Source organism: Chiloscyllium plagiosum, unplaced genomic scaffold, assembly GCF_037043375.1.
Source record: "Chiloscyllium plagiosum isolate Xiang-an unplaced genomic scaffold, Cpla_swu_hap1 HiC_scaffold_27, whole genome shotgun sequence".
NCBI lineage: Eukaryota > Metazoa > Chordata > Chondrichthyes > Orectolobiformes > Hemiscylliidae > Chiloscyllium > Chiloscyllium plagiosum.
In genome coordinates, this window is record NW_028270165.1 from 76,102,656 (window position 1) to 76,129,949 (window position 27,294).

Here is a 27,294-nt window from a genome sequence, read left to right on the forward strand (position 1 = left end):
GAAGGAGTCCTGTCCTCCTGCCAATCAGAACCCGCCTATTGTCTGAAGTCGGAAGCTTTTTAAGGTGTTGCTGCTCCTCTTTCTCCCAATGAAGATTGCTCTTCACTCCAGGCTGCAACTTCTATCTTTTGTTCAGTATTCCTCACCCTTTTCCATTTACTTTCCCATTCTGGGATTAAACTGTTGATTTGGAAGAACTGAAAGGAAAGGAAATGAATCCAAGGAAGGGACAGACCAGGTCTCTCTGTTTTCAGGATGTTGCCGGGGTCGGAGGGATTGAGTTATAGGAAGAGGCTGCATAGACTGCGGCTATTTCCCTGTAGCATTGGAGGCGGAGGGGGTGACCTTGCAGGGGTTGACCAAATCATGAGGGGCACGAACAGGGTAAATAGACAAGGTCTTTTCCCTGAGGTGGGAGTCTCCAAAACTGGAGGGCGCAGGTTAGGGCGATGGGAAGGAAAGATTCAAAGGGACTTGAGGGGTAACGTTTTCATGCAAGGGTGGTGCGTGTGTGGAATGAGCTGTGAGGGGAAGTGGAATTGGAGCTTGGTACAATTATAACATTTAAAAGGCATCTGGATGGGTACATGAACAGAAAGGGTTTAGAGAGATATGGGCCAAGTACTGACAAATGGGACTAGATTAATTTAGGATATCTGGTCGGCACAGATGAGTTGGGCTGAAGGGTCTGTTTCCATGCTGTATAACTCTTTGACTATCCACTTCATTTTGAAATCTTTTACTGCCACTTGCATCACCCTGTTAGAGTTCAGAGAGTTCCAGGCCCTGACACAGCCTTCCTCACACCTCCTGTGTGTTTTAAATTAAGAACACAGGTTGTATGTTTCTGGTTTAATACTTTAAACAAAATTCACATATGATGTAATCAGAATTTCTATTCAGTACAGACAGTAATGACTTGTTTCAACTTTGTTTACAAGGTGTGAGAAGGGAAGGATCTGCGGACAGAAACCTCAGAACAAATGCCATAACAAGATCTGACAGGGTCACTTAATATCATTGGATGTTTGAATCTGGAAGTAGAAATCCATTCGACCTGCTTCAAAAGGTACTGGACATCAATGTGACCAGAAATGCACTTAGACCGGAACACACCAGTGAACTGAGTTTAACTGGTTACACAGACTGAGAGCGAGTGTGTCCCAGTGAACTGACTCTAGGAAATGCTTTAACCAGTTACACAGACTGAGGGAGCGTGTGTCCCACTAAGCTGATTGTGGGAAGCTGTTCAAACAGTTACAGAGACTGAGGGAAAGTGTCCCAGTAAGCTGACTGTGGGAAGTGCTTTAACTGGTGACGCAGGCAGACAGAGAGTCCAGCGAGCTGATGCTAGGAACAGCTTTAAACAGACTGATAGACAGTGTGTCCCAGTGAGCAGTTGCACAGACGCAGAGTGTGTCGCAGTGAGCTGACAGTGGGAAGTGCTTTAACCAGTCACAGAGACCGAGCGAGTTGTGTCCCAGTGAATTGACAGCTTTAACCAGTTACACAGGCTGAAAGAGAGAGTCAGTTCACTGGGACACACACTCTCTGTCTGTGTAACCAGTTGAAGCCCTTTTCACAGTCAGCTCACAGATGGAGAGAGAATGTATCCCAGTGACCTGACTGTGGGGATGTGCTTTAACAAGTTACACAGATTGAGTGAGTGAGAGAGAGTGTCGCAGTGAGCTGACTGTGGAAGCAGCTTTAACTGGTTACACAGACAGAGAGAGAACGCATCCCAGTGAGCTCGCTGTGGGAAGGGCTTTAACCAGTGACACAGACAGAGAGAGAGAGAGTATCCCAGCCAGCTCACTGTGGGAAGGGCTTTAACCAGTGACACAGACTGAGAGAGAGTGTTGCAGAAAATCAGACCTTGAGTATTATAAGACTTTATTACATGGCCATGGGGAAAACATCATGCCTCACAGTGAGAGGCAGATGTAGTCCAAAGCAATACAAAATGTTACAGTTTATATATTATCTTAAGCAGTGGCTGACCGTTAGTCACAAAGTCATGGGGTCAGGGATATCACAGGTTGTGGTCACAGATATTTCCTTATCAAGCGGGGTTGGAGGGGTAGCAGACACTGTGTTTGCGTCAGGTCCGGCAAGAATAAGGAAGATAAGCGACACAAGGAGCAGGAATCAGGAAGGTAAACAAGACAATAAGCCATATATCTTTAGGAAAGCAGAACTTAGTCTATGTTTGGGGGAGAAACAATGATTCTCAAGTAGTTGCAAGGTTATTTTTAGAAAACAACTAAGCAGTACTTCTCTAAGCGGGCATGTCAGCAGTTCTAGCTTTGTCCTGTAAGGACAGCTTATGTGACAAGATGGCTGCTAGTTCCCAAATTTTCCTCCAGAGAGTGTGTCCCAGTGAGCTGACTGTGAAAAGAGCTTTAACTAGTGACACAGACAGACAGTGTGTGTCCCACTGAGCTGACTGTAGTACATGCTTTCACCAGTTACAGAGACAGAAAGAGAGTATTTCCGTAAGCTGACTGTTTAAAGCCCTACCCACAGTGAGCTCACTGGGACACACTCCCTCTCACTCAATCTGTAACTGGTTAAAGCCCTTCCCACAGTCAGCTCATGAGGACACACTGTGTCAGTCTGGGGAACTGTGGGAAGAGCGTTAACTAGTTACAGAGACTGAGAGACAGTGTGTCCCACTGAGCTGACTGTGGGGAGAGCTTTAACCGGTTACACAGACTGAGAGAGTGTGTGTCCAAGTGAGCTTATAGTGGGAAGAGCTTTAACCGGTTACACAGAGAGAGAGGAGAATTTCCCACTGAGATGATTGTGGGAAGAGGTTTAACCGGTTACACAGACTGAGAGAGGGTGACTGTCCCAGTGAGCTTACTGTGGAAAGAGCTTTAAGCAGTTACACAGACTGAGACATAGTGTTGCAGTAAGCTGACTGTGATAAGACCTTTCACTGGTTACACAGACTGAGAGTGTGTGCCAGAGAACTGAATGTGGGAAGTGCTTTAACCAGTTACAGAGACGGAGAGTGTCCCCGTGAGCCGACTGGTCAAAGCTGTTCCCACAGTCAGCTCACTGGGACTCTCTTTCTCTCTCTCTCTCTGTCTCTGTGTCTGTCTCTGTATAACTGTGGGAAGAGCTTTAACCAGTTACAGAGACTGAGAGACTGTGTCCCAATGAGCTGACTGCAGGGAGACCTTTAACCAATTACACAGACTGAGACAGTGTGTCCCAGTGAGCAGACTGTGGGAAGTGCTTTAACCAGTTACACAAACTGAGTGAGAGTGACCCAGTGAGCTGACTGTGGGAAGAGCTTTAACCAGTTACGCTGACTGTGGGAAGAGCTTCCGATGTTTACACAGAATGAGAGAGAGTGTGTCCCACTGAGATGATTGTGGGAAGAGATTTAACAGTTACCCAGACTGAGAGAGTGAGTGTCCCAGTGAGCTGACAGAAAAGAGCTTTAACCGGTTACACAGACTGAGACCCGGTGTGTCCCAATGAGCAGACTGTGGGAACGAGCTTTGCTCAGTTACACAGACTGAGACACTGTCCCAGTGAGGGGACTGTGGGAAGGAGCTTTACGCGGTTACAGACTGAGACACTGTCCCAGTGAGCAGACTGTGGAAGGAGTTTTGCCCAGTTACATAGACTGAGAGACAATGTTTTCCAGTGAGCTGACTGTGGGAAGAGCTTTAACCAGTTACACAGACTGAAGAAACTTTACAGTATTCACAGCAGGGAGTGACTGTACACGTTTCCTGAGTGTGGTCACAGTTTCAATTGTTCATCAAAAACAGAGAGCCAAAGGGACACCAGAAATGCAGCAAAACTGTGGAAATGTGGGGACTCTGAGAAGGGATTCCATTCCCTGTCGGCACTGGAGATTCATCAACTTAGTTGCACCGGGGAGATGCTGTTCTTCTAGAAATTATTTCAAAATCATTTCCCATTGATAAAAATACATTCACGCTGCCTGATTACCTTGAACTTATACAAGTGTCCTATTGTAACATCTTTAATAATTGCTTCTAACATTTTTCATATGACAGATGTTAAGGTAAGTGGTGTGCAGTTTTCTGTTCTCTGTCTCCTTTTATGAAAAAAGGAGATTACCAACCTAAAGAAACCTTCCCTGAATCTAATGAAGTTTGGAAAATTAAGACAAAAGCATTAACTATTTCACTAGCTAGTTTTCCTTTAAAAGTCTTAGGATGAAATCCTTTGGGTATTGGGACTTGTCAACTCATAGTTCCAACAGTTGACTACTTCCCTGGTAATTGTAATTTTCTTCAGTTCCTCCCTTCCTTTCAGTTCCTGATTTACAGCTAGGTCTCGGCTGCTTCTTGCATCCTCTCCAGTGAAGTCAGATTTGTTCAATTCATCTGCCAGCTCTTTATCCTCTGTTATTGAATCCTCAGAAACATTTTCTACAGAACCAATACTTATTTTGTTAATTTTTTAAAAAAAAAGTTGAAGAAACGTTTCCCACCTGTTTTTATACTTTTGGCTAATTTTCTAACTACTTATTATGCTACTGCCTACATTATTTCTGATGTTTTGCCCCAGCTCTCAACTCTAGCATCAACCTGTCTGCTTATTCTATTGAACTGACCTTGGTTAAGTGTTGCAAAACACACAAGGACAAATCCTTCCCCTCCAGAAAGTCTTAGTACTTAACACGATTAAATTCATTTTGAAATATTGTTCATTCTAACTTTCCCAAGCACACCCTACAGATTCAAAATCCCACAATGACATCCAGTTTTGTTACGGTCATCAATTTTGAAGAGAAATTTGAACACCATGATTAACTGGTAGAACTACTCATGAAGTTTTCACATTTTTAAACAAAATAAAATTAACAGGAGTAACTTAGCAGAATAGCATGTATGGCCTTAAATTGTAAATCTAGTTTTCTTTACTTCCCTGCAAAAATTCCCATGAATCTTTATAGTTCATTCACTTTCTAGGAATAATCCAAGGCATGCCACGTCTCTCTAGAATTCACTTGAATCCTTCTCAGGATTCCAAGTATTCCTGGTAATTTTATGAGGATGCCTCCATTAGCTTTTGGCTCAGTGACCTTCCAGATTTTCTTTCAGACTTCAAAGCTTTAGACTGATCAGTTTGAATGTTGGTTGGAAACATGCCTGGTCCCTCATGGGCTCTCTGTACCTTTAATCTCATAGCACCTAGTGTCCCCGTTCTTACTGAGTGACCGAGCTGCTGCTGAACACAAACTTCTTTATGTCAGCAATGCAAACTCCACAATGGGTTGTTTGAGTGTTCTCACCATCTGGAATAATGATGTGGGCAATTTCAATCAAGAAAGCACAACGATGCCTCTTCTTCCTCAGGAGACTTAGGAAATTCAGCATGTCCATAAGGACCCTCACCAACGTTTACAGATGCACCTTAGAAAGTGTTCTATCTGGGTGCGTAACGGCCTGGTATGGCAATTGCTCTGCCTAGGATTGTAAGAGGCTATAGAAGGTTGTATGCACTGCCCAGACCATCACAAAACCCAACCTCCCATTCTTGATTTCCATCTACACTTCTCATTGCCGCAGAAAGGCTGCCAACGTCATCAAAGTCCCCTCCCACCCAGCTAAAGCTCTCTTAGAACCTGTTCAGTCAGGCAGAAGATACAGAATCTTGAACACGCACCAATAGGTTCAGAAACAGCTTCTTCCCTGCTGTTATTAGACTGATGAATGGACTCAATTTACATATGGAATGATCTACCAGAGGAAGTGGTGAAGGCTGGTACAATTGCAACATTTAAAAGGCATCTGGATACGTGTATGACTTAGGAAGTTTTAGAGGGATATGGGTTAAGTGCTGGCAAATGGGACTAGATTTATCCAGAACATCTGGTCAGCGTGGATGAGTTAGACCAAAGGGTCCGTTTCTGTGCTGGACATATTTATGACTCTCTGTCTCATGCCCACTTACCATCCCCTTCAATAACAGTATAATTTGATGTATGTGACATAGCTACAACACAATATTCCAACAAATAATTATCGAATCTTAGAGAACCAGGAAGAGCACATTGAATGTTTAACCATGTAACAACACTAGTCTGTCTCTTCTCAAGTTCTGGTCCTGATAAATGCCATGAGGATCTGAAACCCTGAGAGAGAGAATCTGAAACCCGTTCCCTTGGATTCTCTGCCCCCGAGGAATAAAAAGGGGAGATGTTGCCCAGAGGAAGGAGTTTGATTCCACATCTGACAAGCTGCTTCCGCGTTGTGACGTCAACACTAAGGGGCGGGACTTCGTGATGCAGGTCACAGGAGACAACCCCGTGTTCCAAGCTGCTTGTCTCCTAATGGCCAACCGACCACGCGTCACACAAGACCTTTGTGAGCAATTGGAATCTCTCCTGCCATTCAGAGCCCCTCATTATCTGAATGCGGAAGTTGAACCATGAGCTTCTGAGGTTGCTGCTGCTCCTATCTCTCTGAATGAAGATTGAGCTTCACCTCAGACTGTAAATTCCTTCTGTCCAATATCTGTGAGTACAACACCCTCTTTTCTCATCCCTTTTTCCATTTCTTTTCTCATTTTGGGGTTAAACTGCTTAGTTTCATAAACTGAAAGGAAATGAATGCAGGGAGAGGGGAAGATTCTGGGAAGGTTGACAAGGTTGAGGACATTGAAAGTCTTTGCTTCCTTAACTTGGGAGATTGATTTATTTAGTTAATGCTCTCAATTAAAGAGGCTGCCTTCCTCAGGAGATTCTGGATCAGTGGTGCTGGAAGAGCACAGCAATTCAGGCAGCATCCGAGGACAGGCAAAATCGACGTTTCGGGCAAAAGCCCTTCATCAGGAATAAAGGCAGAGAGCCTGAAGCGTGGAGAGATAAGCTAGAGGAGGGTGGGGGTGGGGAGAGAGTGGCATAGAGTACAATAGGTCAGTGGGGAAGGAGATGAAGGTGATAGGTCAGGGAGGAGAGGGTGGAGTGGATAGGTGGAAAAGGAGCTGGGCAGGTCGGACAAGTCCGGACAGGTCAGGGGATCGAGTTTCTGGAGGTTCTTCAGGGCTGAGGAAATGACCTGGGAGTTGCAGTGAGAGAGAGACTCCCTGAGATTCTTGTAGAGAGAGGAGGAAAACTTCTTCAAGGCAGGCATCCTTGCAAGAGGATTCGCAGTAGGGTTAAAATCAACGAGGTAAAAACAATGACTGCAGATGCTGGAAACCAGATTCTGGATCAGTGGTGCTGGAAGAGCACAGCAGGTCAGGCAGCATCCGAGGACAGGCAAAATCGACGTTTCGGGCAAAAGCCCTTCATCAGGAATAAAGGCAGAGAGCCTGAAGCGTGGAGAGATAAGCTGGAGGAGGGTGGGGGTGGGGAGAGAGTGGCATAGAGTACAATAGGTCAGTGGGGAGATGGTTAACATTTAACAGGATTATCACTGCAACTGTACTGCCAAGCAGCTAGAGTCATAGTCATACAGCATGGAAACAGACCCTTCAATCCAACCAGTCCATACTGAGCATGATCCCAAACTAACTCATCCCCACCTGCATGCTCCTGGCCTGTATACCTCCAATCCTTTCCTAATCACTTCCCCATCCAAATGTCTTTTGTTGCAATTGTACCCACATCCACCTCTTCCTCAGGAATTTCATTCTACACGCGAACCACACTATGAAAAAAAAATTGCCCAATATGGTTTTAAATCTCTCTCCTCTCAGCTTCGAAATGTTCCCCTCGCCCCCCCAGTCTTGAAATGCCCCATTCTAGGGAAGAGACAGCTCCCATCAACTGTGTCTGTAACTCTCATTGTTTTATAAACTTCTATCAGGTCCCCTCTCAATCTCACATGCTCTGATGAAAAAGGTTTCAGCCTTTCCTTATGGCAGATTGGGTTCCTAGTCACTGAGTTTAGAAGAATGAGAGGAGGCCTTATTTAAACCAATAGAATTCTGAGGGGGACCTGTTAGCACAGATTCTGATAAAACGCTTCCTTGTCATTGGAAGCAGTTCAGAGGAGGTTCACTCCACTGATTCTTGGTATGAAGGGGTATGTCTTATGAGGAGAGGTTGAGCAGATTGGGTCTCCGGTCACTGGCGATTACAAATAAGGTCTCTCCCATATCATGCAGAAATAAGGAAGTTATCCTTTCTTAGTTTGTGTAATGCTCCTCCACAGGGAACATTGGAGACTGGCTCATGGAATGTATTCAAGGCTGAATTGAACATAATTTTGCGAAACAGGGGTATGAAAGGTTATAGAGAACAGGCAGAAAATGGAGTTAAGGCCATAGCAGGACAGACATGATCTTGTGCAATTGCAGAGCAAACCCCATGAACTGAATGGCTCACTCCTGGTCCAATCTCTTACAACCTGTGTCCAGGGCAGGAAGAGGTGATCATAGATCTGTCAGTTGACATTTTTCAGCATTTGTAGGAGAATTCGGAGTGGGGACAGTATAGCTGCAGCAGTGTGAGAATGGAGGGAGACTGTGGCATGGAGATTCATATTTTTGGGAGATGGAGAGAAGGAAGAATGTTCCACAGGAACCAGAATTCAGTTTTGAATTTCTATCCTGTGTAGAAGGTGATGGCTTCTGTAATCTCCTTTCACAGGATATGGGAAAGGGAGGATTTGCAGCCAGAAATCTCAAAGCAAGATCTGGTCGAGACAACCAATTCATTGGCACGGGAATATCATCAGCCTTTGAATCGTGCAGGATTTCTTATTTCCCTTCTGTCCGGTCTGCTTCAAAAGCTTTCAAACATCAGTGAGACTGGGGCACACAGACTTGAGTGAGAGTTTTCCAGTGAACTGACTGTGGGAAGTGCTTTGACGGGTTTTCGCAGCCTGAAATAGCAAAACCCCTTTCGCAGCGGCGAGAGGCAGAACATGTTCCAGTGGTCCTTCAACCGATGGTCAAAGCTGGAGTGAGACAAGGATTCCCACGTCATGGAGAGACTGTGGGAAGGAATTCAAATTCCCATGTCAGCTCGAATCCCATCATTGTGGTTCACCCATTTATCCGCCCTGTTGATGCATCGGTGAAGCCCTTCCCACACTCACACCAGGGAGAAGCCATTCCCCTGTTGTGGGTGTGGGAAGGGCTTCACCCGGTCCTCTGCCTTGCTGACCCCACCAGCAGATTCACACCGGGGAGAGGCCGTTCTCCTGCTCCGTCTGCGGGAAGGGATTCAGCTGTTCATCCGACCTGCACAAGCACCAGTGGCTTCACACTGGGGAGAGGCCGTTCACCGACTCTGAGTGTGCACTGTGGAGACACCAGCGCATCCACACCAGAGAGCGACCATTCTCCTGCTCCGTGTGCGGGAAAGTGTTCCATCTTCCCTGCGGAAACACCAGTGGGTCCACACCGGGGTGAGGCCATTCTTTTGCTCCAAGTGTGGGAAAGGATTCGCTAACTCCTCCAACGTGCTGACACACCAGCAGGTCCACACCGGAGAGGCTGTTCATCTGCTCCGCCTGCGGGAAGGGGTTCATTGATTCGTCTTCCCTGCGGAAGCACCATTCACACCGGGGAGTGGCCTTTCACCTCCTCCAAGTGCGGGAAGGGATTCGATACATCGTCTACACGACTGGCGCACCAGCGGGTCCACACCAGGGAGAGGCCATTCACCTGCTCCGTGTGCGGGAAGAGATTCAGTCAGCCATCCCATCTGCTCAGACACCAATCCAGTCACACTGAGGAGAGAACACTTGGATTCTTTGTATTAGTATTCAAGAGGACATACATTCACTGGTCAGTTGAGTACCGATTAGGACACACTTACTAATTTGGAACATGCAGTGGAGGTGTATAACTGTCATGTTTGACTCTATGAAGAAATCTACCCCATGTTAAGATTGGCTCCAGTTACTCCCTTCCCCGCAAAGCTGTCAGGACGGTAACATGGTGTGAGATATTGTATTATAGGTCTCTTGCTAACCCACTCACAAACACTTTATATTTACATCGGTCTTTACTAACTTGCTGACAATAGCTCACTATCTAATAACACCACATTTCTTCATTCATAACTCCTTCCTATAACGCGGTTTTATTCCTTCATTCATAAAACTGTACTTTTGTAGTATATTTTACTATTGCAAGATAGACTAAATTAAAATACTCCTTTCAACTCATTCCTGCTTTTTCACACCTTCAATCCTTATCACCTCTTGTTACAAGCAGTGTTTAGGTCTATTTCTACGTCAAAAGCTAACTTTGAATAACTTAATATCAGAACATATTCAAAGCACCACCAAGTCTCCACAAACGATTATAATATTAATCGGCCCTTACCATCCATCTCTCGGGACCCGAATAGATACAGAACATCAAACGTTTTCTCCAACTCGTAGCCACTATCCTCTTTAAGAAACTTAGACTGTGCTTCCATGAAATTGCATAAATGAATGAAATTCATGCTGGCAAATAGTAAACAATCCAGCCGGGGTAAGCTGTTTAATATCCTTTATTCTTTTATTCAGTGAAGGTACAATCTCTAATGTATTTAGATCATACAGGCCCAGGATTTTTTAACTGACATTTGCTAACTTGAAAGACAAAAGGACTAACACCTTTGAATTATGCAGCAGACCACGCAGACACTCTCAATCCTATTGGGAGTAGCAGACAGTATTTAGCACACGTTTAAACCATCTTCTGTTTCCCCAGGACAGACGTCACCCAAGCCTCTGTGTACAATAGATAAAACAATGTAACTCCAGAGTGATAGAATTTTAATATATGTCAGAACTGTGTGTAAAGAGGCTGCTGTAAGGACGGTATTTCAGGAGTCCATCACCACCACAAACTTGTACTCCTTGTAGTTGCTGAATAAAGAGGCTATTTTCACCACTCACTGATTTTGGTCGCTATATGAACACGATCCCACGACGGGAACAGACAATGCTTGTCCAGTGCTGAAGGTCGGACAAAAAGGAAAACTAAAGTTTCTGACGACAGCTTACAATCCAAGTGGCTTTTGCGAGAAATGCCTGGGGGTATTTAGAAATTGTTAGGGTCTGCTGACCCACTGATGTTCCCAGGGTCTGAGCCACACAAGTGGTAGGATGGAGGGGGGAATGTGGATATGCCTTATGTCCCCACCATAGAGCTGTACAGCATGGACACAGTCCACTTGGTCCAACTCCTCCGTGCCAATCAGACGTCCTAATTTAATCTAGTTCCATTTGTCAACATTTGACCCATATCCCTCTAAACCCTTCCTGTTCATGTCCCCATCCAGATGCCTTTTAAATGTTGTAATTGTACCAGCCTCCACCACTTCTTCTGGCAGTTCATTCCATACACACACTACCCTCTGCATGTAAAAGTTGCCCGTTTGTTCCCTTTTCCTGTCTAACTTTGGACACCAAAGGGTCAGCGAGAGAGAGAGGATGTCACATCTGAAGAGCAGATGTGTGGGAGCTATTGAGCTGGCCTGCTCTTGCTGCCTTCCCTTTTCTGCAGTCAAAACTGCAAGGAGGTGTTTCTTCGCTCTGCTGACATGTTTTGCAAAAACAGCTACAGTTAACTTCCTCTTCCTCTTTCTCTGCAAAACAAAGCCAAAGTCTGAGCTGATCTGCGCAAGGTCTGAATGTCATGTAGGCTGTGTCATGTGAATATCGTGTGGTTTGGGCATGTGTCAAAGTAACTATATAATCTTGTGTTAATCTGTACAGCTTTTAAAAAGGCACCCCACACTTAAAGGGTGAGCTTTCTCCCCATGAACCCACTGGAAGAGGAGGTTCCAGCAATATCCCCGCCCAAAGTGATGGTCGAGCCCGACACATCAGTGCAAAAGATCAGGCTGAAGCACTTGCAGCACCGTGGCTCAGTGGTTAGCATGGCTGCCACACAGCATCAGGTTCGAATCTGGGCTCGAGGGACTGTCTGCGTAGGTTTACTCTGGGTGCTCCAGTTTCCTCCCACAATCCAAAGATGTGCAAGTAAATTAGCCATGCTACATTGTCCATAGTGTTCAGGGATGCATTAGTCAGGGGTAAATATAAGATAATAGAGGAGGGGAATGGGTCTGGGTGGGTTTCTGTTTGCATGGTTGGTGTGGATTTTTTGGGCCAAAGGGCCTGTTGCCGCATTGTAGGGAATCATAATATACAGCAAACTTCAGTCAGAAGTGTCGAGTGGATGATCCATCTCGGCCTCCTCCAGTGGTCCCTCAACATTACAGATACCAGTCTTCAGACAATTCCAGAAGTTTACAAAATGATGAGGGGCACAGATAGGGCCAAGGTCTGTTACTGTTCCGACTGCCCATGACCGAACAGGACACTGACAGCTTAGCCACGGCTAATGCAGCAGAACATAGCTGACAGGAGTTAGAGACCTTGAAAAAAATGCTTGCTTAACAGAGTCCTGACAACTAAAACAACAGTAATTCTGTGGACTCAAAGTAACAGAACTGGGATAGAATGTACAGCTGTAATTGTTTATGCATAAAACATAGAGAAGAACATTTCACACCAATTTGTTATTTCTCTGGAAACATTTAATCAATATGATACGATTTTGAGTACATTTCAGTTAAGATCCTTCAAATAATCATCAATATAAATTCTGTAGTTCAAAGTTTGTGAGAAGATTTTTAGATTAGATTAGATTAGATTAGATTACTTACAGTGTGGAAACAGGCCCTTCGGCCCAACAAGTCCACACCGCCCCGCCGAAGCGCAACCTACCCATACCCCTACATTTATCCCTTACCTAACACTACGGGCAATTTAGCATGGCCAATTCACCTGACCTGCACATCTTTTGGATTGTGGGAGGAAACCGGAGCACCCGGAGGAAACCCACGCAGACACGGGGAGAACGTGTAAACTCCACACAGTCAGTCGCCTGAGGCGGGAATTGAACCCGGGTCTCCGGCGCTGTGAGGCAGCAGTGCTAGCCACCGTGCCGCCCATTTGTAGCTCGGGTCTGCTCCATCATTCGATCATGGCTGATATGTTTCTCAACCTCATGCTCCTGCCTTCTCCCTGTAACCCTTGATCCCTTCACTAATCAACAACTGATCTATCTCGGTCTTAAATGCATTCAATGGCTTGCCCTCCACATCCCAACCCCACCCCCACCTCAGTGAGTGTTACAGATTTAACCACTGTCTGGCTGAAGAAATTCCTCCTCATCTCAAGGTTGTGCCTTCACATTGAGGCTGTGCCCTTGAGTCCTGGATCTCTCCTACAAGTGGAAACATCTTCTCCACATCCACTCTATCCAGGCCTCTCAGTCTCCTGTGAGACTCAACTTTTCCCCCTCCATCCTTCTAAATGCCACCTCATCCAGACCCAGAGTCCTCAAACGCTCCTCATTTGTCAAGCTCTTTAACCCCATGATCATTCTTGTAAACCTCCTCAGATAGGGAGCCCAAAACTGCTCATAATGTTCCAAATGTGGTCTGACCAGAGCCTTATACAGCCTATGACGTACATCCCTGCTCTTGTATTCTAACCCTCTTAACAGTGAATGCTAACATTGCATTTGCCTTCCTAACTGCTCACGGAACCTGCTGGTTAACATTAAGAGAAACCTGAGCTGGGTCTTCCAAGTCCCATTGTGTTTCACATTTCTGAAGCCTTTCCAATTTTGAAAATAGTCTCTGCTTCTAGTCTTCCCACCAAAGTGCACAACCTCACCCTTTGCCACATTGTATTCCATCTGGCCATTCTTCTGGCCTGTCCTGATGGCGGATCTTTTTGCGAGACAAATAAATGTTCAAGCTGAGGAAACAAAGCCTGTCAATGTCTTTAATAGACACAGATCTAGACCAAAGTGTTCCAGAGTTTGTCCCCTCCCCTGGGTTGACTTCCTTTCCCTCCAGCTCCTACAAACCAACAGTTGAACCCCAGGATGAGAAAAGAAATGGAAAAGAAGGGGAAGGTGAGAAAAGAGGGTATTGTGTTCACAGATGTTGGACAGAGGAAGGAAGTTGCAGTCTGGGGTGAAGCTCAATCTTCATTCAGAGAGAGAGGAGCAGGAGCAGTTTCAGGAGTTCATGACCCAACGTCCACATTCAGAAATGTTTTTTGGGGGGATGGGGAGTGTGCTGATTGATGGGAGGACCAGTCCTCTCCGGTCCACCAGGGCTTTCCATTGGTTAGTCTCCCCTTCCATCACGGCCCATAGAGTGGTTTCTGTAGCGCATTGGATTGTGAGAGGTAAAACTGCCATTGCTCTCTATCTCCAGCTCCAAACAGCCGCACTGGATTAAAGTGATGAAAGCAAGTGTCCCTTATGCCTTCTTAGCCGTCCTATCCACGTGTTTGTGAAGTATATGCCAGAAGCCAATCTTTAATCGATTTTAGATTTACACACTGAGTGAAACACTGCACCTGTTTAACTGTCAACTCTATGTCCACTTCAGTGTCAATATATCGCTCTTTATCTGTCCTCAAATAATGACCAAATCAATATCCTCCATCTGTCCCTCCTTAAAGTTGATTTCTTTTTTAGTTTGCAGATTCCAACCCTCTGTTTCGACAATTTATTAAAAGTTACTCATGGTGCATGGGTATCGCTGGCTGGCCAGCATTTCGTTCCCCTTGAGAAGATTGTAGTGAGTTGCCTTCTTGAACTGCTGCAGCCGTCCCCCTGTACAGTAATGCCCTAAGGGAGGGAATTCCAGGGTTTTGACCCAGTGACACTGAAGGAACACCACTATGTTTCCAAGTCAAGATGGTATATGACTTGGAGGGGTACTTGCAAGTGGTTGTGCTCCCAAATATCCGTTGTCGACCCTTCGAGATGGATGTGGTTGTTTGTTTGGAAGGTATTGTAAAATTTCTGTCGTACGTCTTGTAAGTAGTACAGTACTGCTTCTGAACAGTGAGGAGAAAGTGAGGTCTGCAGATGCTGGAGATCAGAGCTGAAAATGTGTTGCTGGAACAGCGCAGCAGGTCAGGCAGCATCCAGGGAACAGGAGAATCGACGTTTCGGTCCTGAAGAAGGGCTTATGCCCGAAACGTCGATTCTCCTGTTCCCTGGATGCTGCCTGACCTGCTGCGCTTTTCCAGCAACACATTTTCAGCTGCTTCTGAACAGTGGCAGTGGAGAGAGTGGATGCATGTGGATATGGTGCCAATCAAGCAGGCTACTTTGTCCTGGATGGTATCAAGCTTTTTGAGTGCTATTGAAGTTGCACCCATCCAAGCGAGAGGGAAAGTTTTCCATCACACTGCTGACTTGTGCCTTGTAGAAGATGGATAGAATTTGGGGAGTCAGGAGGTGGGTTACTTTCCACAGTATCCCTCGCCTCTGACCTGTTCTTGTAGCCACTGTGGTGAGTGTAGTTGAGTTTCTGATCAATGGCACTTAGTGACAGTAACACCAATGAATGTCACGGGCGGTAGTCAGATTATCTCTTTTGAAATGAGTCATTGCTTGGCATTTATGTGACATGTATGTTACTTGCCACTCATCAGCCAATTGGATATTGTTAAGATCTTGTTGCATTTGAAACTGAACTGCTTCAGGATGTGAGGAGTTGTGAATAGTGCTCAATATTGTGCAATTATTGGTGAATATTTCCACTTCTGACCTTATGATGGAGGAAGGTCATTGATGAAGCAGCTGAAGATGGTTGGGCCTATGACACTACCCTAAGGGACTCCTACAGAGACGTCCTGTAGCTGAGATGACTGACCTTTAACAACCATAACCATGACTTAACCAGTAAGACACACCAACAATATTTCAAAACTAATTGAAGAAATAAGTATGAGATGCCCCTCTTCCAGTGCAAGCTTTTCTGTTCTAGAAACAATCTGATAAGTGTTGACTTTCATCAACCATTTTGATCTTGGTGGTTTCCTTTCTCTCCAACATTTGTTTCACGTTAGCAAGATCAATCCTTCTTCACTTTTCAGGAGAATGTAACATGCTTAATATGTGTAACATTCCGTGGGAAAACTGTTTGTAGTCCGCCAGTTATGGAGAATTTCTCTGAAAATATTTGACAAATGCCCTGCTTCCACAAGACCCAGTGTTCCCAAAGTTAAAATACTTTTAACAGCCCCTTTAGATTTTCCAGGATTCCCAGGATAGGGGGCATGTGCTGCTTTATCCACCAGAAATCTCTTGAAACTGAGTGCATTAAAAAATCCAGCAGGAGGGTTATCAGTACAAAGGTCTGGTTTCAGTCATAGAGTTATAGACTAGAAGTCTATAAGACTATAACTCACATTGCATGATAACAGATCCTTCGGTTCAACTCATCCATGCTGACCAGATATCCCAATCCGACCCAGTCCTAATTTCCAGCATTTGGCCCATATCCCTCTCGATCCAAATTATTCATCCAGATGTCTTTTAACTATTGTAATTGTACCCATCTCCACAACTTCCTCTGGCAACTTATTCCACACACATACCACCATCAGCATGAAAAAGTTGTCCATGAGGTCCCTTTTAAACCTTCTCCTTCTCACCTTAAAGATATGCCCTCTAGTTTTGGACTCCCCCACCGTGGGGGAAAAAGACATTGGCTATTCACCCTCTCCATGCCCCTCATAATTTATGAACCTCCATAAGGTTGCCTCTCAGCTCTGATGCTCTAGGGTGAAAAATCCCCAGCCACTCACTATAACTCAAAACCTCCAGTCCTGGCAACATCCCTGTAAATCTTTTGTGCATCGTCTCAAGTTTAACAGGGTTCTTCCAAATGAATGGTGACCAACCTTCTGCACAGTCTCACCAATGTCCTGTACAGACACAACATGACATCCCAACTCCTATACTCAAAACTGTGACCCATGAAAGCAAGCACTTTCTTCACCATCCTGTCTCCCCATGACTCCACTTTCAAGGAATTAAGCGAGTGCCCTTCTGGGACTATTTGTTCAGCAACACTCTACAGGGCTCTACCATGCACTGTGTAAGTCTGTCCTGCTTAGTCTTCTCCAATTTTCTTCCATTTTCCCACACAGCCTTGTCTTGTTGACTTTGCTCTAAGCAGAGTGGACACTTTCTCCTTTTCACAGCTTCATTAACACCCATATAATATCTCAATCGCTCCTTCACCATCGTTAGCAATCTATGCCTTTGGCTGTGGGTACTCGCACCATGTGCTCCCCTCGCTCTTACTCCCCACTCGGTCTTCAGCATAAAAAACAGCATTTTCCAGTCCTTTTCAGTTCCGAACAAGAGTGAAATCAGACTCTAGACATTAACCGTTTCCTCTCCACACACAATTCCTGTCAGCATCTATTTCTCCAAATGTCACGTTTGATTTGTCCATGACACATTCCTTGGATTTGTCGTATTTAATTAGGATCCATCAAAAGCAGTGTTCAGTCTCATCTGAGTGTAGAACCAACTCAACTGACTGAACAAGCTGCACAGTTCTCTGTATGCTCTTTAGATTTGACATCCTCTCCCTCTTGTTAACCTAACAGGATTACAGAGACAGGGAGTACCATTCTTTCCTGATCTACAGTTACTCCAGACTTACATGTGTAACATCTAGATCTAAATAGTTAACGTTCCTCAGCCTGAACTCCCACAAACTATAGAATAGCTTCAGCACAGAAGGAGTCTGCTCTGATGGAACAATGTCTGTTCTTAAATTCCAGGTGAAGTTTATTATTGTATTAATCTGTTTTAAATGGTGTATGTTTCTGAAAGGCATAAAGAGGCAATTTTCTTGTGGAACCCTACTCGAGCTTTCTGATCACAGAATCATACAGTAAGAAAAGCCCTTTGGCCCATCAAGTCTGGACCACCAAGAATATATTATCACTTACACCAGAGTCAAAGAGCTGTACTGCATGGAACCAGACTTTTTTGTGTCCAAAACTAGTGGTTAAAAGTGAGAGGGAAGGGGATCTAAGGGGCAATGTTTTCACACAGAGGGTGGTGCTTGTATGGAATGACTTGCCAGAAGAAGTGGTGGAAGCTAGTACAGTTACAACATTTCAAAGTCATCTGGTTGAGAGAGATATGGGTCAAATGCGATGAGATTAATTTGGGACATCTGGTCGGCAGGACGGGTTGGACCAAGTGGACTGTGCCCGTGCTGTACAGCTCTATGGTGGGGACGTAACCTATATCTACATTCCCCCCACCTCCATCCTGCCACTTGTTGCGTGGCTGAGACCCTGGGAACATCATTGGGTCACCAGACACTGATAACTTCCAAATACCTCTGGGCATTTCTCACAAAAGCCACTCGGATTGTAAGCTGTCGTCAAAAGCTTTGGTTTTCCTTTTTGTCCAACCTTCAGCACTGGGTGACCATTCTCTGTTCCCGTCCTGGAATTGTGTTCAATTAACGATCAAACTCAGTAAGTGGTGAAAATAGCCTCTTTATTCAGCAACCACAAGGAGCTCAAGTTTGTGGTGGTGATGGAATCCGAAATACCGTTCTTACAGCAGCCTCTATACACACAGTTCTGACATATATTAACATTCCATCACTGTGGTGTTACATTGTTTTATCTATTGTACGCACAGGCTTGGCAGACTTCTACCCTGGGGAAACAGGAGATGGTTTGAATGTGTGCTAAATGCTGCCTGCTACTCCCAATAGTGTGTCTGTGTGGTCTGCTTGCACAATTAACAATTGTTAGTCCTTTTGTCTTTTAAGTTAGCAAATGTTCGGAAAAATATGACTCCTATATGCTCTAAATACATTAGAGATTGTACCTTCACTGAATAAAAGAATAAAGGATATTAAACTGCTTACCCTGCCTAGGTTGTGAGATTTATTTACTTACCGGTGTGAGTTTCATTCATTCATGCAATTTCATGGAAGCACAGTCTTGATATTAAGTTTCTTAAAGAGGATAGTGGCTGCCAGTTGGAGAAACTGTTTGATGTTCTGTATCTATTCGGGTCCCGAGAGATGGATGGTAAGGGCTGATTAATATTATAATCGTTTGTGAAGACTTGGTGTTCAGGGATGGTGTTGTTCTGAATATGTTATGATATCGACAGTCATTCAGAGGTAGCTTTTGATGTAGAAATAGGCCTAAACACTGCTTATAGCAAGAGCTCTTAAGGATTGAAGGTGTGAAAAAGCAGTAATGGGTTGAAAGGGGTGTTTAATTTAGTCTATCTTGTAATAGTAAAATATACTACAAAACCACAGTTTTATGAATGACTGAATGAAACCGTCTTATAGAAAGGAATTATGAATGAACGACATGGGAATGCGGTATATTAGATATAGGGCTCTTGTCAGCAGGTTTGTAAAGACTGATGAATGAGTATGTATAAAGTGTTTGTGAGTGGGTTAATAAAGAGCCCATTCATACAATATTTCACGCCATGTTATTGTCCTGACAGCTTCGTGGGGAAGGGAAAAACCGGACCCAATCTTTACAGGGGGTCGATTTCTTCACAGAGTCAAACATGACAAGTGTACATCTCCCAACTCTACTGCGTGTTCCAAATCAGTAAATGTGCCTTAATAGGTGCTCAACTGACCAGTGCACGTATGCTCTCTTGAATACTAATACCAGTCACACCCACAAAGAATCCAAATGTTCTCTACTGGGTGTGACTGGATTGGTGTCTGAGCAGATGGGATGACTGATTGAATCCCTTTAACACACGGAGCAGGAGAATAGCCTCTCCCTGGTGTGGACGCGCTGATGTCTCTGCAGGTTGGAGGACTGAGTGAACCCCTTCCCGAAGATGGAGCAGGTAAATGGCCTCTCCCCGGTGTGGACACGCTGGTGTTTCCGCAGGGTGGATGAATGGGTGAACCCCTTCCCACACACGGAGCATGTGAATGGCCACTCTCTGGTGTGGAGGTGCTGGTGCATCAGCAGGTCAGACTAATTAGTGAATCCCTTCCAGCACACGGAGCAGGTGAACGGCTTCTCTCTTGTGCAGACCCACTGGTGCAGATGGCCGGTCTGACTGAATCCCTTCCCACACACGGAGCAGGTGAACGGTCTCTCCCTGGTGTGACCGCGCCGATGGCGTTCAAGCAAGGACGGGAATTTGAATTCCATCCCACAGTCCCCACATTTCCATGGTTTGTCCATCACTTGGGAATCCTCATCTCTCTCCAGCTTCGACAATCAGTTGAAAGACCACTCACACACACAAGGTGTTCTGTCTCTTGCTGCTGCAAATAGGATGTTGCTATTTCAGACTGCGTAGCCGCTTAAAGCTCTTTCCACAGTCAGGTCACTGGGACAATCTTACTCGGGTCTGTGTGCATGTCTCACTGATGTTTGAACGCTTTTGAATCTCACAGGACAGAAGAGAAATAAAAAATCCTGTGAGATTCAAAAGCTGATGATATTCCCATGCCAATGAATCGATTGTCTTTATCAGAAATTGTTTTGAGATTTCTGGCTGCAATTCCTTCCCCTCCCGTATCCTATAAAAGACGATTACATAGTCTGTCACTGTCTGCACACAATAGAAATTCCAAACAGACAATTCTGGTTCCTGTGGAACATTCTTTCTCCTCTTCTTCCCCCAAAAATGTGAATCTCAATGCCACAGTCTCCCTACATTTTCACTATGCTATAGCTTTTACTATCACTGCTCCAAATTCTCCCAAAAATGCTGAAAGATGTCGACTGACAGATCTATGCTCGCCTCTTCCTGCCCTGGACACATGCTGTAAAAGATTGGACCAGGAGTGGGCCATTCAGCTGATGGGGCTTGCTCTACAATTCCACAAGATCATGTCTGTGCTGCTGTGGACTCAATTCCATTTCCTGCCCATTCTCGATAACCTTTCATACCCTTCTCACGCACAATTATGTTCAATTCAGCCTTGAATATATTTCATGAGCCTGTCTCCAATGCTCTCTGAAGGGGAGCATTCCATAAACTAACGAGAGAGGATAAATTGCTCATCTCAGCCTGATATGGGAGAGTCCATATTTGTAATCTATATCAGTGAGTTCTAGATTCCCTGACATGGAAGCATTTTATCAGAACCTGTGCTGATTTAAATGAGGTCACCTCTCATTCTTCTAAACCCCAGGGACTAAAGACCCATTCTGCCATAAGGAAAGGCTGGGACCTTTTTCACTGGCACATAGGAGATTGAGAGGGGACCTGACAGAAGTTTATAAAATAATGAGAGTACAGATGCAGTTGATGGTAGCTGCCTCTTGCCTAGAATGGGGCACTTAAAGACTGGGGGCACATTCTTTTAAGGTGAGAGACTTAACAAAAACACTGGGCATTTTTTTTTCCATAGAAGATGGACTGTGTGTGGAATGAAATTCCTGAGGAAAAGGTGGATGCAGATACAATTGCAACATTTAAAAGACATTTGGATGGGTAAGTGATTAGGAAAGGATTGGAGGTATATGAGCCAGAGCAGACAAGTGGGGACGTGTTAGTTTGGGATCATGTTTGAATTGGACTGGTTGGACTGAAGGTTCTGTTTTCGTGCGGTATAACTGTGACTCTGCAACTGTACTGCCAAGCATCTAGTGATAAATGAGTTTTTTTCTTCGGGTTTCACTAAGGAAAGGGACCTTGTTGTGAATCAGAACTTTGAGGAGCTGGGATACAGGCTTGACCAGATCAAGATTGCTGAAGTTGATGTGCTGGAAATTTTGGAAAACATTAAGATTGATTCGTCCTCAGGGCCAGACCAGATTTACTGTGGGCTGCTCAGGGAAGTGAGAAAGGAGGTTGCTAAGCTTCTGGTGAAGATCTTTGCCTTCTTACTTTCCATGGGAGTCATACCGAAGGATTGGAAGGAGGCAAGTGTTGTTCCTGTATTCAAGAAGGGTAATAGGGAAATCCCTGGCAATTACAGACCAGTCAGTCTTATGTCTGTGATCAGCAAAGTTTTGGAAAGAATTCTGAGGGATAGGATTTATGAATATTTGGCAAAGCATAGCATGAAAAAAGGCAGTCAGCATGGCTTTGTGAGGGGCTGGTCATGCCTCACAAATCTTATTGTGTTCGTTGAGAAGCTGTCAAGACAGGTTGATGACGTTCGAGCAGTGGATGTGGTGTAAATGGATTTCAACAAGGCATTTGATAAGGTTCCCCATGGTAGGGTCATTCATAAAGTCAGGAAGTATGGGACACAGGGAGATTTGGCTTTCTGGATTCAGAAGGCAGAGACTGGTTGTAGATGGAAAGTATTCTGCCTGGAAGTCACTGTTGAGTGGGGTCCCGCAGTGCTCTGTTCTTGGGCCTCAGCACTTTGTAGTTTTTATAAATGACTTGGATGAGGAGGTTGAGGGGTGGGTTAGTAAATTTGCAGATGACACAAAGACCGTTGATAGTGTCGAGGGCTATTACAGACTGCAGTGCCACATAGACAGGATGCAGAGCTAGGCTGAGAAATGGCAGATGGTGTTCAACCTGGATAAATGAGAAGTGATGCATTTTGGAAAGTTGAACTCGAATGCAGAATATAGGATTAAAGACAAGATTCTTGGCAGTGTGGAGAAACAGAGGGATCTTGGTGTGCAGGTACATAAAGCCCTCAAAGTTGCCACCCAAGTGGATAGGGTTGTTAAGAAAGTATATGGTGTTTTGGCTTTCATTAACAGGGGGATCGAGTTTAAGAGCCGCGAGGTTTTGCTACAGCTCTACAAATCCCTGGTGAAGCCACAGTTGGAATATTGTGTCCTTTCCTGGTTGCCCTACTATAGGAAAGATACAGAGGCTTTGGAGAAGGTGCAAAGAAGATTTACCAGGATGCTGCCTGGACTGGCCTGCTTTATGAAGAGAGGTTGAATAAACTCAGAGGAAGAGAGGTGACCTGATCGAGGTATACAAGATAATGAGAGGAATTGATAGAGTCAATAGCCAGAGACTTTTCCCAAGGGCAGGGTTGACTGGTATGAGGGGGTCATAGTTTTAAGATATTAGGAGAAAGATATAGAGGGGACGTCAGAGAGTTCTTTATGCAGAGAGCTGTGAATGCATGGAATGCATTGCCAGCAGTGGTGGTGGAAGCAGAGTCATTAAGGACATTTAAGCGACTGCTGGACATGCACATGGATAGCGGTGAGTTGAGGGGTGTGTAGGTTAAGTTATTTTATTTTACATTAGGATTAACCCTCAGAACAACATCATGGGCCATCTGTGCTGTACTTTTCTATGTTCTTTGTGGGAGGTTAGAAATGTAGTTCTGCAGGTGGGGGAGGGGTGTTGCAGGGGTGGGACATTATACAAACCTTCGCGGAATTCTTGTAGCATGTAGCATACTTAAGGCGAAGACTTTAATGAATATAGAGGGTCTTTTAAAGAAAATAGTTTTAAGCTAGGAAATAACTATGAAGGGTTGTAGCTGAACACAAAAAGAAGCAGCAGGGGCATTTCACAATACAGCTTATAGTATGATAAGAGAAACTGGATAAAAGAACAAGCTGTAACAAACAAGGAACAAAGAATACAGACAAGGACAGCAGGATGGCCAGATAAGAAAATAACTAGAGGAAAAACAAGTGAGGTAATCAGCTTATGATAGGATGGGAAAAGGGAGGTGTGATTCCGCAACTTGTAAACTGAATAAGAATGCTAACAGACTCTGTTTTCGCGCGCATCTCTGCTTGATTGCAGAAGCGTCCGGTACTTGCAAGGCTGTAATAAATTGTTCTTGTTTCCAAGGCTTTGTCTCAGGCTGATTGATTTGTGAGTTCTGTTTCTCACAATTGGGGGCCTCGCCCAGGATCCCAAACTCCGACTGCTTGACACTCTTGGGACAATGGGGGAGGTGCACCTCGCCGATTTCGGTGATCTCCAACTCCTTGCTTGTCGTTCGCGGTTTGGGCGAGTACGATCCGGACTGGAAGACCCTGGAAACAAGGTGGGCAGATGCAGCGGGTTCGGTCAGGCAACTCTTGTGCACAAGACCCGGGTAGGGAAAGGTCTTAAAGGATATATCCGGGCAACCGGGGGCAGCGGTATTTGCTACAGGAATTGCTGCGGGATGGGGCGCACCAAAATGACCAGGTAACTCTGTGCACAGACCAAGGTGAGAAAAGAGACCTTTAAGTATTGCCTTCTTGGTCGGGACGTACAAATATACGGGGAATTGGCAATATATAAAATTAAGCATATGTCAATGGAAAACAGCCCATGTCAGAAGGACTAGTAGCTGAAGGGCTACTGAGGGTGCACTTCGTAACTAACTTATGGCCAGATGTCCAGAATATTCAAAAGCTAGAGGAGTCGTTGCAGGAAGCTCAAAGTGTCTGTGAGATACGGTGTCTGTGTCTGTGTGTGTGTGTGCGCATGTGTGTGAGAGAGAAAGAGCTGTACAGCTAGTAGAAAGTTTAACCCTTTGTGATTCGATTTGAATGCACATTTGTTTGTTGGTGATTGAATGTATGTGCTTTGTTCCCTGGAGCTTGAGATCCAGGACTGTTTTGAATCTGATTTCTACTATGGAAATTTTAACATGATTTCTTTTAAGATTAAGGATTTTACAGATTATGAAATAAAATGTTAACTCCTGTTCTTTTTACAGGTCATGACTGCCTTACTATCAGTTTCTAAGTAATCTCCTTTATCCTTACATAAAAGTGATTTATGGAGAACAGTTGAAGTCTCAAAAAAAAGCATATAATTGGTCAGATTAATCGGACGAGTAAGGTGTCTAGTCAAGACCCTGAAGGGGGTGTGGAAGAAGATGACACCGGACCTCATTAAGATTAATTAAATTAGCAACAATGGGAGGCACGGGAAGTTGCCTGTGTAATGATCGATCTGTAAATAACATTAAAGATGAATATATTCTGCCTGACAGTCCTTTGGGGAAAATGTTGGGTAATTGGGAACACAATTCCTGGACGCGGGAGAAAGATAAGGCCACAATGATAAACTATTGTTGTTTCATTTGGACTAGAGAAAGTATTAAGGCGCCTGGTATTTTTGGCCCAAATATGGGTCCGATGAGGATTGGCTGTGTCAAGATCTTAATATATATGTCAATTGAAAAGAACCGTACAGTCAAAAAGAGTCCAATTATGCGGCTGGTTGGATAGGGAGCGCGGGAGTAAAATTATGTCCCATGAATACGGAGGAATCAGGGAAAGAACAGAAAAATACAAAAGAAAATACAGAAATTAGATGGATGGAGTGAAAGACAGATGGAAGAACTGTTATGTGAGGCACAGAAAGTGTATGTGAAAAGGGAAGACGAGAAGCAGAAAGCCAAAATGATGGTGGCAGCAGTAGAAGAAATAACAAAAAGGAGAATGGGATCAGGGGATAACAGGAAGGGTAGGGGAGGACATGAAAGACAAGTGTCAGAGACCCGGGAAAGGAGGCAACAGGCAGGGTGTTACCATTGCGGGAAAGTGGGGCATTAGCACGAGAAATTAGCCGTTTCCCTAATGACTTTAGATGAAGATTTGGGGAGTCAGGGGTTCCTTCCTCCTGAGACCCACCGGGAACCCTTGATAAATTTTAAGGTGGGACCTGAAGGGGAGGGCGCAGTATTTTTGGTGGATCATCCCTAAGGTTTAGACCTAAATTGACTAACAAGAATCTCAGGGTTTCCGGAGTAAACGTTGAGGAATTCTTGGTGCCTATTTTTGAGCCAACCCTAATTAGAGGAAATGATGAGGAAGTGACAGGACAATTACCAACTGTAGAGTTCAATGATAAGTTTTTAAAGAACTATATTGTGGCATTCGGCTCTTCTTTGTCTGTCCTTAGGAAGAAGGGTCTGTTGATCCAGACACCTCCACTTGAGTTCGCCATACATCGAATACAACCGGGTGATTGGGTCCTGATCAAAACCTGGAAAGATACCAAACTGCACCCAAGCTGGGAACGGACCGTTCCTAACCCTCCTGACTACTGAAACAGCCATCTGAATTGCTGAAAAAGGGTGGAGTCATCACACTCGTGTTAAGGGCCCGGTGGACACTCCTTCCCCTCCGGCAGAGTGGCAAGCACATCCTACAGACAACCCTCTGAAAGTCAAGCTGAGCAAAAAGAAACTGAGATAAGAGACTATTCAGTATTGGTTAAAAAAAACTGTATCCCAAAACAATTGTAAGTGTTGCATGGACTCACTCCTCCCTGGTATTTAAAGGGTTAGGGAATAGACTGATAGGGTTGTGAGCTGAGATGAATGGTCAGCTTTATGTTGTCACGATAATATTGGCGCTAGCTGCCAAGGGGGGTGGGAAAAATTATTTTACCGCTTTATATCAGAATTATGCTAAACAAAAGGGGCATACCACCTGTTGGGTATGTGCTGAGATCCCACACCATGGGGAATCCGGAATTCCTCTCACGGTAATACCACTTACCAAAGAAGAAGTGTACGATGTACAACAATTTGACTCTGGCTCAAATTATACAACTTGGAGATTTGAAAGGGGTAATTATAACTTTGCGGGGTGGTTCCCTCGACCAGCCCCGAAAACTCTGGGTGCTATCGATGGCCTTAGAGTTTCCCCACTGAAAGGCACAGTAAATACCACTTGTTTCTGTAATCAGAATGATATCGCACCCTTCCGATTAGGAAAATTATCTTGTGTCTACACCAGCCAAGCCACTGCCACGATCATTCCCCAAATATTAAATGGAACATATTGGGTATGCGGCCTGAAGGCCTATCCATTTATTCCCAGGGAAAAAAATACATTTGCATGACCGACTGTATAGGAATGCATGCATGTTATGATGTTGATCAAACACTGCCTCAAAGCCTGAAAGGCTGGAGTGGCTGCTGCTACCTTGCCTATATAATTCCCCACTTGAGGCTGTTAAAGAGGGCCACAAAAATACCTCTGAATAAACAGGGAGGAAGGCGAGTAACCCGGAAAGTAACCAAAGGAGATCGCCTCCTCTGGACTTTGATACCTATGTATGGGACCGCTCAAACAGGAGTAGAAATACGAAAGTTGGCGGCTTCCCCGGAAGAGTTGGCCAACAATACTGCTGATGTGGGCCGAAACCCCAATCCCAAGTAGCAGCCATAACGACCGAAATGATTGCCACTAGGCTAACGACTCTTCAGAACAGGATGGCTCTGGATTATATTCTGGCAGAGAAAGGTGGTACCTGTGCACTAATTGGGGAAGGTGGTTAGTCAATCTGGCTATCTATGGATTATTGATATTAGTGGGTCTGGTGGTAGGGTTCAATGTCCTAAAATGGGAACCCAAATTCAACATCAGATGCTTTTTACAATCAGCAGGTGATATGCAACAAAGAGAAAGTCAAAGAATGCTCCTAGAGTTCGAGGGACGAACAACACAAATGTAAAATGTAAGATTGTGAACTCCATCGCCAAAAGGCATAAGAGGGCAGAACATAAGAAAATGGATTAAAGGAGACTTAATAAGTGCAGAAACAACAGTTTTAAAAAAAAGAAAAGGGGGAATTGTGGGA

At 44.7% G+C, this 27,294-nt stretch overlaps 1 pseudogene across 1 annotated transcript; it reads left to right on the plus strand.

Annotated features, from left to right (window-relative positions):
- Positions 1 to 38: 38 nt before the first annotated feature.
- On the plus strand, positions 39 to 27,294 carry LOC122543568 (uncharacterized; annotated as a pseudogene). The gene is made up of 6 exons (XR_015751522.1): positions 39 to 836; positions 942 to 1,069; positions 6,092 to 6,511; positions 21,170 to 21,252; positions 23,551 to 23,917; positions 25,606 to 27,294. The product of XR_015751522.1 is annotated as an uncharacterized LOC122543568 (transcript).